Source organism: Xenopus tropicalis, chromosome 7 (genome assembly GCF_000004195.4).
Source record: "Xenopus tropicalis strain Nigerian chromosome 7, UCB_Xtro_10.0, whole genome shotgun sequence".
Lineage (NCBI taxonomy): Eukaryota > Metazoa > Chordata > Amphibia > Anura > Pipidae > Xenopus > Xenopus tropicalis.
This window is the reverse complement of record NC_030683.2, coordinates 19,760,196-19,773,488: the sequence shown is the minus strand read 5'-3', so window position 1 is coordinate 19,773,488 and position 13,293 is coordinate 19,760,196. Positions and strand designations below refer to the sequence as shown.

At 41.3% G+C, this 13,293-nt stretch overlaps 1 long non-coding RNA gene across 1 annotated transcript; it reads left to right on the top strand.

Moving 5' to 3' along the window:
- The first annotated feature begins 5,844 nt into the window (after positions 1–5,844).
- On the top strand, positions 5,845–13,256 carry LOC108648045. The gene is made up of 5 exons (XR_004223529.1): positions 5,845–6,160; positions 8,230–8,349; positions 9,559–9,681; positions 12,094–12,921; positions 13,217–13,256. It is a non-coding gene; the product is annotated as an uncharacterized LOC108648045 (long non-coding RNA).
- Positions 13,257–13,293: the final 37 nt, after the last annotated feature.

Genomic DNA, 13,293 nt, shown 5'->3' with positions numbered 1-13,293 from the left:
CCAAACACTGATGTCAGCCTTCTAAAGTATATTTCTGAAAGATTTTTAGTTTTGCCAAATTACCTCACGGCTGTGTCCCAATCAAGATCTGAACACAGCATGTATGTACTGAGAATGGAGAATGGAGAACATTTGAGAGCCTTTCCAGCAATTTACAATGGTGGTGATTCATTTTAAGGCAGAAGAAACTATAAGGGAGTGGCAGACTGGCTAAAAGCAATAGGAGTATAAAACATTGGACAAATAATGGGAACAATATATCCCATTTCTGCCTTGAGGCAAAATCAGTACTGAATGTGTCCCCATGAGAGAGAACTGGTGCACGGGATCTGCTGCACCCAGAAGTAACCCGAGAACACTTTTTGTTCACATATAATGTAAATTATCAACAACTGGATTTTGTTTGGTACTGAGCCAAAGTGCGTCTTTCAGCATTTAGCTGTACTTAGTCTAAAAGTGGCTAAACTAATAACTAAAGGGACAAATTGGTCAATTGGGTTCCTGCATGTGGGCAAAGTTTCACTATCTTTAAATCCCCCAGCTTGCTTAGGCAGGAATATTTCGCCTTGATATTGCCAACCTTTTTGCCACTGATTTATCAAGCGACGAGGTGCCTTGCCTTGAACAACATTCGGAATAATTAAATGTCCCCCTTGAGTCGTTTTTACAGAGCAAGGAACTGATTACCAGTGTAGAGATAGATAGCGTCATTATAAAATGGGATCTTTTCCCATATTAGAGTGTGTGGGGGTTGTAGTATTCCCTGCTGTGTATAATAAGGCTATTACTATACACTCCAGAGAACTGTGTGTACAGCAACATGAGGCTGCAGTCCATTTGTAACCAAATATAACTCTGGCAAAGCCTGTAATAAAGGAAGACTAAAACTGATAAGTGTTTGCCACTACTGAATTGAATTTCCAGGGTCAATACTAAAGAAAAGAGGGGCCACTAGAGCTGCAGGGCGGTTGGGTCCTGATCTGAAAATGAAAGTACATAAATCACGGGTCTGCACCGTTTTAGTTGTTAAATTGCAGAGTATACAAACTTAAATATGTCCTTTTTATGTATCTTCCTTTCTTTAAAGGCCTCATGTAATGCTGGTGATACCTTGTCTTCCCCAACATAGCTTTCCCCTAATACCTTTTACAAATTACATATATACATTACATAGTCACAATATATACTTTTTATTCTTACCCTTATGCTTTTCACTCTGAGGGGCACCTCAAATGCTACAAGCCCAGGGCAAATATAATTTCTGTCTTACACTGAATTTGGTATAATACATCTCCAATAAACTTTGTTTATTTTGTTTGACGGTGACCCCCCCATTCCCAAGTCCACAGATATGTTTAATATTCATCATCATCAAAATGCCTGACCTGAGAGTAATTGTTTATGAATGATTTAAGAAAAAATAAATCATTTGTAGTCTTGTATGGTCAGACCCTTGTATTTATATTAAAAGCGGATCAGAGGCTGGTAATCTGCTTAGAGAAGCTGTGTGCAACATTCACTTACATGTGATCTCATCATCTGGGTTGCTTATATTATGTCACATTGGCTAAAGAAACACATAAATAAATACAGCTTCTGGGAAGGAATTGTTATTGTTGGATAGCAGTTATAGGATAATTGTAATTATATTTTATCCATTTCATATATAGATTATACATCAATGCCATCTATGATCCCTTCCACAGAGACACCAACACTAGGGCCAGTTTTATCAGAAGCCAGATTACCGCCTGTGTATTTATGGGCTGTGGGAAGAAACCAAAGTAACCTGAGGAAATCTACCCAGGCAGATGGACACTATATAAACTGTGCAGAATATTGGTAAAAAATTAAACCAAGGACCCAAGTTGTGCAGTGTAGTTTAGTGCCATGCTTTTATGGTAACTGTGGAGACTGTGGCTGTGGGATAGCAGGTATAGTAGGGAGAGATGGTGCCTATAGTAGCAGTGGGGGGGATAATAGCGTCTGGGAAGGAACTGTGCTGTGGGATAGCAGGTATAGTAGTGAGAGATGGTGCCTATAGTAGCAGTGGGGATAATAGCCTCTGGGAAGGGACTGTGGGATAGCAGGTATAGCAGGGAGAGATGGTGCCTATAGTAGCAGTGGGGATAATAGCCTCTGGGAAGGGACCGTGGGATAGCAGGTTTAGTAGGGAGAGATGTTGCCTATAGTAGCAGTGGGATAATAGCCTCTGGGAAGAGACTGTGGCTGTGGGATAGCAAGTATAGTAGGGAGAGATGGTGCCTATAGTAGCAGCGGGTTAATAGCCTCTGGGAAGGGACTGTGGCTGTGGGATAGCAGGTATAGCAGGGAGAGATGTTGCCTATAGTAGCAGTGGGATAATAGCCTCTGGGAAGAGACTGTGGCTGTGGGATAGCAAGTATAGTAGGGAGAGATGGTGCCTATAGTAGCAGCGGGTTAATAGCCTCTGGGAAGGGACTGTGGCTGTGGGATAGCAAGTATAGTAGGGAGAGATGGTGCCTATAGTAGCAGTGGGTTAATAGCCTCTGGGAAGGGACTGTGGCATAGCAGGTATAGTAGAGAGAGATGGTGCCTATAGTAGCAGTGGGGGCATAATAGCCTCTGGGTAGGGACTGGGGCTGTGGGGTAGCAGGTATAGCAGGGAGAGATAGTGCCTGTAGTAGCAGTGGGATAATAGCCTCTGGGAAAGGAATGTGGCTGTGGGATAGCAGGTATAGTAGGGAGAGATGGTGCCTATAGTAGCAGTGGGGGGATAATAGCCTCTGGGTAGGGACTGGGGCTGTGGGATAGCAGGTATAGTAGGGAGAGATGGTGCCTATAGTAGCAGTGGGGGATAATAGCCTCTGGGAAGGGACTGGGGCTGTGGGATAGCAGGTATAGTAGGGAGAGGTGGTGCCTATAGTAGCAGTGGGGACATAATAGCCTCTGGGAAGGGACTGTGGCTGTGAGATATAATAATTTAGTTTTGTGATCTAGAAAAGTTTACAAAGCCCTTGGCCAGGTGAAGGCCAATTAAAACCTCTTCAAGCCTGCAAGCCTTCAGCCGTACATCTCTGATATAGAAAAAAATGATCTCTGATATATTTAGTGGCTAAGAAAGAGTCTGTTACAACTAGATGGAACATAAATGATAATATAAAACCATTCTTCTTCTGCTGGCCTTTTTTCCCTCTGAAGAAATGAATTCTCACAAAAGCCTTAGTACATAAATTGCTTTACTGCATCATTGCCTTTCCTTTATAATGGAAGGTCAGGATAGCCTCACCCCCAAACTGTGGAACACTCTCAGCTGTTAAAGAACATATTAACCAGCAGGAAGACCATTTCTTACCCCATGTGTTTAGTTAACAATGCTAAGTGTATAGCATGGGCTATTAACCATATGGCTCACATCCCAGCCCAAACTGGTGTCAATCTCCAATTCCAATTGGCTTTAAAATATTTCAAGAGCAACTACATTTTCAAGGTCCCCTCATTTGGTGAGGTTGCCAAACAAGCAGATCTTTCACTGATATGCCCACTTTGAGATGGATGATATTAAATCGATCCAGAAGTGGAACTATAGAGGAAGCAGACTCTTCCTCTATAGGTATAAGAAGTTACCCCCTGTCCAGCCGCTCTCTTACCTACTCAGCAGGAGCGGTCAGGGTGTGGGGTGTTAGGTGCGTCCAGGGCCCTCTGAAGATTTTCCTGTAGGGGGCAGTGTTACACTACTGGATTCATCTGATCGTTTATCCCAAGACACAAATGATCGAATCACATTGACATCAGAAAGAGTATTACATCAATACATTGCATTCCTCGTCCCAATGAGATTTTTAAACTTGCCTGATCGACATCTGCCTGATTTTTGGCCCGTCACATAGGCCCATATGAGCAGATAAACTGCCAACTCGGACCCTCGTCAGCTTTTACCGGCCTGTGTATGGCCACTTTTACATGTCATGGGAAGCAACAAATTTGCGTCACTTTCAGATAATATATTCCCCACCCAAGAACAAAAACTCATTCTCCTATTCTGAGGAACTCAATGGAACCGTACATTCAAGCACAAAAACATTTTTTTCATGTAAATGAACATTAATAAGATTCCAGCCACAGAATGAAAACAAACGATGTGTCCTGCATATCACCCAGAATCACCAGGCACTGCTCATTGAATCTCTTTGCAGGGACTTGCCCCGTGTGACGGGAAACTGACACTGGCATTTAAATCCCTTAAGAAGCTGTCATTTCCCTTACTGACAGATTCTCTCATTCACTCTCACATGTAAAGAGACTGTGGAATTTGGAAGGAGACAGAACCTCCCCCTTAGTGATTATACTCATTCACCTCCCACCCTTGCAGATGCTCTTCTCTTCTGTAAAAAAGACACTGGCCCCAGGTACTTCCATGCAGAGTGCCCCACTGCTATCTTTTCTGTACTCCCAGGTATCCCGTTCACTACCCTGGGTGGGTAAGTTCTGATGCATCCAGCCATACTGGGGCCTGGGCATCAATATATGTTATCTCCAGGAAATTAAATTGCCTTTTATGCCTATACCAAGGCCTATGCATATATAAAGGAACACTGTCATGGGAAAACATGTTGTTTTCAAAACCCATCAGTTAATAGAGGTTCCCCAGCAGAATCCTGCATTGTAATCTGTTTTTTAAAAACACTAAAAGATTTTTTTATATTTAATTTTGAAATTTCACATGGGGCTAGCCATATTCATCATTTCCCAGGGTGCCACGGTCATGTGCTATTGTGATACTAATATCTACAGTTAGTATTATTGGTTGTATATATATATAGTTTATGTATGTGAGTGTATAGATTGGTTAGTATAGGTTGTGTGCTGGGTTTACTCGGATGGGTTGAACTTGATGGACAATGGTCTTTTTTCAACCCTATGTAACTATGTAACTATGTGACCTGTGCTCTGATAAACTTCAGTCACACTTTACTGCTGAGCTGCAAGTTGGAGTGATACCCCCCCCCCCTCTCCCAGTAGCCGATCAGCAGAACAATGGGAAGGGAGCAAAATAGCAGCTCCCAGTAGGTATCAGAATAGCACTCAATAGTAAGAAATCCAAGTCTGGCTTGGGACTCCTCCAGTTACATGGGAGTAGGAGAAACAATAGGTTAGCTGAAAGCAGTTCTAATGTGTAGCGCTGGCTCCTTTTGAAAGCTCAGACTCAGGCACAATGCACTGAGATGGCGCCTACACACCAATATTACAGCTAAAAATACATTTGTTGGTTCAAGAATAACATTTTAAATGTTAGAGTGAATTATGTGCTATGTAAAAAGGTATTTAAAAATAAAAAGTACAATAATTAAACACATTATTCAGTGAGAAACACAACCATTTATTGGCTCAGAATTTAAATACAAAATTCAAAAAACAAAAAACAAAACATACTATACAAAATGGTAGGTACATCCCATGCTACCTGGCACCCTCTCTCCTTCCAAACGCGTTTCGCACACTAAGTGCTTCATCAGAGGAAGTGAAATATAAAAAATAAAAAGTACCCCATAAAAATCATGACAGTATCCCTTTTAAGCATAAGGGAAAGGGGAGCGATATGGCTATAAGGTAACTTGTATGTAAAGTAAAAAAGAATGTGAGTGAAGAAAAGAAAGAAAATATAGTGTAGGGACCCATAGGGTTAATGTGCCCCTATGGTGTTAAACACTACCTTTCCTTTTCTTCCTTGTCACTAGGCAGGATGAATGTATCTAGTTGGTATTTACATATACCTGATTATTGGCCCAAGGCTAGACCACACGTTAATATAGTGATAGGAAAGGGGTGGATCTTCCTTCTTGGGTTACAGCAACTGTTCTGTGTGGGTGTTCCTTGAAGCCTGGGATCCACACCGGCCCAGAAGTGTTAAGGGGACAAGTACCCTTAGTGAAGTCGGGGACAGGGACCCCGTGAACGAGTTAAAGCTAGAACAGGTTTAATAACATCATAGCACTTTCTAGGAAAGTGAGTCAGACAGCTTCTATCTAGAAAGAGCAACTTCCTTGCTCCATCCAGGAGAAGAGAGTAAAGGAGTAGTCTCCTAACAGGCTTACTTGCCTTAGATTGGGGACACAGAAGTGCCAGGGACATTGGCCTGCAATTATCCCTGCCCAACGTCTTGAAGAGAAGGGATAAACCGGTGAGCTTGCCCCTGTACGTGCTCAGTTTGTAAGACTATGAGGAAGCTTCCTGCTGATTGGCTCAGGTTACAGATTCCCAAGAGGGGAGTGAGTTCTTAGCATTCTTGAGGTAAGGGGGAGCAGGAGAGGAGAGAGCTGCATGCCTCTAGCAAAGAAAACAAAGAGACAACAAATACTGTTTCTTTTGACAGAGAACTCAGTGCAGCGTTTCTGGCTGTATTTACATAGACCTTTCTGATAAAGCTTACTTAGTTTTTACCTTTCCTTCTCCTTTAACACCAATTTTACTGCTGAATCCTGTTATACCTCATCTGAGAGTGAGCATTGATTTCCCTGCATTGCCATCATTTGTCTTGGACAAATAAACAGTTTTCTTTTTTTGCAAGAGCTCCTGGCGTGCCCCTATTATTGCACTTTTCACTACACAGTGGCAGTGGGAGGTATAGTTCTGCAACATCCTCCATAAGCACCTTCTATATAGTGAAGGCCCATCCTGCTGACTCAGAGTCGCATGTACCCCATGCTCTATTCACTAGCTGGATGTATTTGACTTTACAATAGTTTGGACAGTGGACCTGTAGTCCAGGTTTATCTGTGTCACCCCTATCTGATACAGGGCAGGGAAGCAATGTTAGCAATATTTTATCAACACTATACATGACACTATTATGATAATTTTTATTATTAAAAAGGAATAAAGATACCAGGGATAGGAAGAATCCTAGGACTGGAAAAAGAATGAAATATATTAACTTATGGAAACAGGGAAAAGTGACCATACCATAATATAAATCAGTTATCAGCTGCACATTACAATACAATTTGTTTTTCACATGTAAGTAAAATGTATTTATTTTTCTTAGCCAGCATATGCCATGTGTTGGGTTGGTCAGTCGTTGATGATACTACAGTATATACCATCTATTTACTATATACATTATCTATGCACTTTATACGCTATCTATTCACTATATACACTATCTATGCACTATATACACTATCTATGCACTATATACACTCTCTATGTACTATATACACTATCTATTCACTATATACACTATCTATGCACTATATGCACTATCTATGTACTATATACACTATCTATGCACTATATACACTATCTATGCACTATATACACTATCTATGCACTATATACACTATTAAAACAAACGATAATGCTCTGCATCCTGTTTTCAGCATTTGCTTGAATTATTATTTCAAAGGAGCCTTAGAGAGGAGCTGAGTCACCTTCCTGTTAGCAAGTTGCATGTTATTTACTTAGAGGCACTCTATACGCTATCTATGCACTATATACGCTATCTATGCACTATATACACTATCTATGCACTATATTACATTTTACATTAACATTTATTTATAAAGCGCCAACATATTCCGCAGCGCTGTACAATATGTGGGTTACATACATTGGACATACAGAGTAACATATAAAGCAATCAGTAACCGATACAAGAGGTGAAGAGAGCCCTGCCCAAAAGAGCTTACGCTATCTATGCACTATATATTCTATATATGCACTATATACACTATCTATGCACTATATACGCTATATATGCACTATATACACTACCTATGCACTATATTCACTCTCTATGCACTCTTTACGCAATCTATGCACTATATACGCTATCTATGCACTATATACACTATCTATGCACTATATACGCTATCTATGCACTATATACTTTATCTATGCACTATATACGCTCTCTATGCACTCTATATGCTCTCTATGCACTATATATGCTCTCTATGCACTATATACGCTATCTATGCACTATATACGCTCTCTATGCACTATATACACTATCTATGCACTATATACACTATCTATGCACTATATACGCTATCTATGCACTATATGCACTATGAAAACAAACCATACTGCTCTGCATCCTGTCTTCAGCATTTGCTTGAATTATTATTTCAAAGGAGCCTTAGAGAGGAGCTGAGTCACCTTCCTGTTAGCAAGTTGCAATTCATGTTGCATGAATTTAAACTAGAAATTACAGAGAATTTGTATTATGAAATATGTTTTTTTTCCCAGAGGGACACCAGAGTTGTGTGGGACTTGGACTCCCATCTCAGCAAACCCATTTTATGGCCAATAGTTCACTGACACAAGAAATCTTCCCCAAAGAGATGCCCAATGTGGGCAAAAACTGAGGTAAGCATGGCATTGCCAAGCGACATTGAACACTGTAGCTTTAAGGTTTACTGTGAGTAGAACCAGGAGCCCTAGCCCAAACCATGGGAAACAACCCCAGAGCATTACTCCTCCTCAGCCAAACGTTACAGTTGGCTCTATGCATTCAGTCAGGCAGTGTTCTCCTGGCATCTGCCTAAACCCAAACTTCCAGAAGGAAAAGTGAGATTCCTCAGTCCAGAGAAAGTGTTTACACTGCTCCAGGGGTGGTGACTTTACATCTCTCCAGCTGATACACAGGGGGCTAGGGCTGACGTTAGGGGGCTTTCTGTGCAGCTGCTCCCCCATAACAGCTCTGTGCTCCAACAAATAATAGTTTGGGCAGTGAGTGTTCCAACTGAGGACGTCATCTAAGACTGAGTATCTGGATTCTTTTGGCAATTTAGTTTATATCATACTAAACAAAAGGAAATATTTTGGCAGCCCAAATGAATGAGAGTGGAACAGCTGCCTAAAGAAATCATTATTTTACATGTAAGTTTATTTACTTCTGATTGGCTCAGTCAGTGCCATTTCTCAATGATACAAAGCTGGCCAGATGCTAGATTGCCAATGAGCAGCTCTTCCTCTGACTTTGACTCTCCCATTGGTGGGCCCAGATTGTGCTGATCCAATCATTTGGCATGGAATTAACAATGGGATCACATAAGGGGCTCAGTGTAGAACCAGGGTGCCGGATGCTGTCTTCTGACAACAATGATTTTCCTTCCTACCTGATCAAAATTTGAATAGGCCCTGAGCTATAAATAAAGATATAAATAAGGACGGGGTCGGACTGGGGTGTGTGAGGCCCAGTGGGGGTGCTACCCCAGGAGCCCGCACACTTCCTCTGGGGTCTCTGCTGCCCGCCCATTCACCTATCACCAGCCCCTGACCCCCCGCACATCTTATACTTACTTTGCCGAATCAAGGGAGGGCAGCAGGGAGCACCGGGTGAGGGCAGGCATGGATCAGGTCTTGATTGGAGGGGCCCACTGAGTTTTTTTCTGAAAATGGATCTAAATTTATATCTCCTGCTAAAAATTGTTTAGCCTCTGTGACCTCCAATAAGGATTATTTATATCTTAGTTGGGATCAAGTACAAGGTATTGTTTTATTATAACAAAGAAACAGAAAAATAATTTTAAAAATTAGAATTATTTGTTTAAAATAGACCTTTTTGTATTTTAGAGCTTTCTGAATAATGGGTTTCCAGATAACATATCCCATACCTGCTTCTGTTATCACTCTGCGGTGCTCAACGCAAAGTCCCCCGAGTTTTCTGCTACCAGGAGCACTGGCCAGGGGTATCAGGTAAGTCATTACAATCACTGCGGGGGGGAATAACATTTGGCATAAAAAAAAAAAAGACAATTTGACTCCTCCATCTCCCACAAATGCGGTGGGAAGAAGTGTAACATGAAAGTACTGAATTCAGAATTATAAAACTGATTTCCTTTTTCTCTGTAATAATAAAACAGTACCTGTACTTGATCCCAACTAAGATATAATTACCCCTTATTGGGGGCAGAACAGCCCTATTGGGTTTATTTAATGGTTAAATGATTCCCTTTTCTCTGTAATAATAAAACAGTACCTGTACTTGATCCCAACTAAGATATAATTACCCCTTATTGGGGGCAGAACAGCCCTATTGGGTTTATTTCATGGTTAAATGATTCCCTTTTCTCTGTAATAATAAAACAGTACCTGTACTTGATCCCAACTAAGATATAATTACCCCTTATTGGGGGCAGAACAGCCCTATTGGGTTTATTTCATGGTTAAATGATTCCCTTTTCTCTGTAATAATAAAACAGTACCTGTACTTGATCCCAACTAAGATATAATTACCCCTTATTGGGGCAGAACAGCCCTATTGGGTTTATTTCATGGTTAAATGATTCCCTTTTCTCTGTAATAATAAAACAGTACCTGTACTTGATCCCAACTAAGATATAATTACCCCTTATTGGGGCAGAACAGCCCTATTGGGTTTATTTCATGGTTAAATGATTCCCTTTTCTCTGTAATAATAAAACAGTACCTGTACTTGATCCCAACTAAGATATAATTAATCCTTATTGGGTGCAAAACAATCCTATTGGTTTAATTAATGGTTTATTGATTTTTTAGTAGACTATGGAGATCCACATTATGGAAAGACCCCTTATCCGGATTACCCTTGGTCCCGAGCATTCTGGATAACGGGTCCTATACCTGTACTTTTAATCCTTAATATCTTGGCATTAAAAAAAAGTAAATATGTAAAAGGCTAATGCCGGCTCAGCCGGTTGTAGAAACACAGGCTGAGAAAAAATAATGTAAACAGCAAAAGGGCTTAGAACAGCACTCATCAATTTTAGAGCAACCTATTTTAAACGTTTACTTATCCTTTAATTGTGGACTCCAAAGATTCTTTTGTGAGCAGAGTGCTGGGAAGCTCATATAAAAGGTGACATGTTCCAGATTTGCAGCGCAACTTGTCCACAGATTAGAGGGAACCCGCAGGTTGTCTGATGTAACCGGAGACTGACGTTAGATGTCAAAATATATTACGTTTAGTCAAGATACGAGCAAAATTAAAAAGTGCAACTTTATAAAGAAATTACCAAAATGTAACTGTGCATGAACTATAAAGTCTTTAATCCTTGGAAAGTGTATTATTTTCTTCATGGGGCAAGGTTTTTCATTTGAGGGTTATTCATTCATGTTTTAACTTTCCATTACATTTTTGCTGTTTTAAGGCTGACCACTAGATGGCAGTGCAAGTAAATATTTATTTCACTCTACTGATGCAACAAATACTAATGGGTAAAAGTCATTGTAGGAATTCATGGCAGCCTGGCAATAACTAAGGACAGAAACATCCAGGGTAACTTTACCTAGAAATCCATCCATACTCACAGCGGTGGATCAAAATAAAACATAAAATATAGGATATCAGGGATTAATTTTCTGTAACCATCACAGCCCGGTTCTCTGGCTGGCTGCATACATAGGGCTTGCCGTTTCAGGCTGTTGGGGTAGCCATTTAGGGCAGTGGAGAGACCATTTAGGGCAGTGGAGAGACCAGGAACAAATAACACAATAATACACAGGTGTTCCAGACCTGACTCTCCTCAGGAGTTTTACAAAATCTTCCTCCTCAGCTATTGCTTCAAACTCTACTTCCTGCTTCCCCTCCCCCAGGCGGTGACATTACTCACAGCCCAAATACTAGTACTTCAGGCCCATTACACACAGCTAGAGACCTGCTGTTTTTCCAGACCCTCACCCAGCCCGTACTCACATACCCTAAGCCTGACCCGCTCCCACTTACCAGCCTTTTTATCCCTATGCAAGCCCACCCAACCCCTCCCACAGTAAGCGCCACACTGACTGCAAGCGACGTCACACGTTACATTGCAAGAAATAGTTTTTGATATATATATATATTTTTGAGTTATGCCCTAAATGGCCACCCCACTGCAGCAGGTTGGATACCCAGGGGTTACCTGCACGGTGGGGGCATCAATTGTGGGTTTCCGCTAGTACCCACAGGTATCTGACCCAATGCAGGACTCTATACGCAGCCTCTGTTAGTTTCCTCATATGCTGGGTCTCATAGAGTATTCTGGGAAATATCTACCTTCCCTCCAGAGTTTTCCAGACACTGTGTCAGTCATTATTTAGATTGACTGAGTTTTACATCATATTCTCATTAATCTCCTATGTAATTTACAGAGTTACAGTCCGCTCTTCCAATCCGGCACAAGGAGCAGAGAGCAGCATGAAGAGGCGCAGTCGAGCCTTGTCCTTACTACCTGCCTTGGGTCTGGAGAGCAGCCATTCTACACAGACTCAGCGCAGAGTGCAAAACAATGACCATTTGAAGCCTTTTTTTTTGTAATTTGCACACTGTGTAAATTTATATAAAATATGATATATAGCATGAAATGATATAAGATGTAACACTACTGCACCCCTTGTGGCGTCTGTTCCCCAATATAAGACTAGAAATGAAATGTTGTATTTTTAATATTGAACTTACTGTAGCAGCAGTGGTGTTCAGCAGCAGTGTAACAGTAATGCTCGCTTTCACAGTTTTACACAGACACTCGCCATTTTAGATATTGTTAGGCCACTTGAGTGTCAGTGGCACTGCACATACTCAGTGAGCTCTGGGCTGCTAAAATAGCTAAGCTTAGGTGTTGTAACAAATCAAGCAGAAAATGAGGTTCATCTAACATAGAAGCTAATGCTGAAAGGCCAATTGTTAGGCACCCCCAGTTATTGTATTCACTTATTCCCCTAATTCCCCTGGCCGCTGCTCCTGTTGGGAGAAAACTGCACCAGCCCAGGGTATATGCAAGCTAGCAATCCTCTTCCTTCTGTCTTCTTTCTTCAGAATCCCGTGGCCAACACATGCGCAGCTGAGCGAAAAAAATGGCTTTCTGTAAAGTCGGCTTTTCCCTCAACTGCACGAAGATGGAAGAAAGAAGGGATGCTCGCCCGCATACACCCCAGCCATTGCAGTTTTCTCCTAACAGGAGCACCGGCCGGGGGTTTCAGGTAAGCAATTAAAGTCACTGGGGGCAGTTTCAGAGGCACAGATCTTCCCTGCTAAAGGGCTGTGGTAGCATGGGCCTAAAAAAGAAGCCCAAAGCACAATGTGTATTATTTCAAGTCTGCTCCTTTTTAAAGGAACACTGTCACAGGAAAACGTGTTTTTTTCCAAACCCATCAGTTAATAGAGCTTCTCTAGCAGAATCCTGCATTGTAATCTGTTTTTCACAAACACAAACCGATTTTTCTATATTTAATTTTGAAATATCACATGAGGCTACCCATATTCTTCATTTCGCAGGGTGCCACAGCCATGTGACCTGTGCTCTGATAAACTTCAGTCACACTTTACTGCTGAGCTGCAAGTTGGAGTGATAT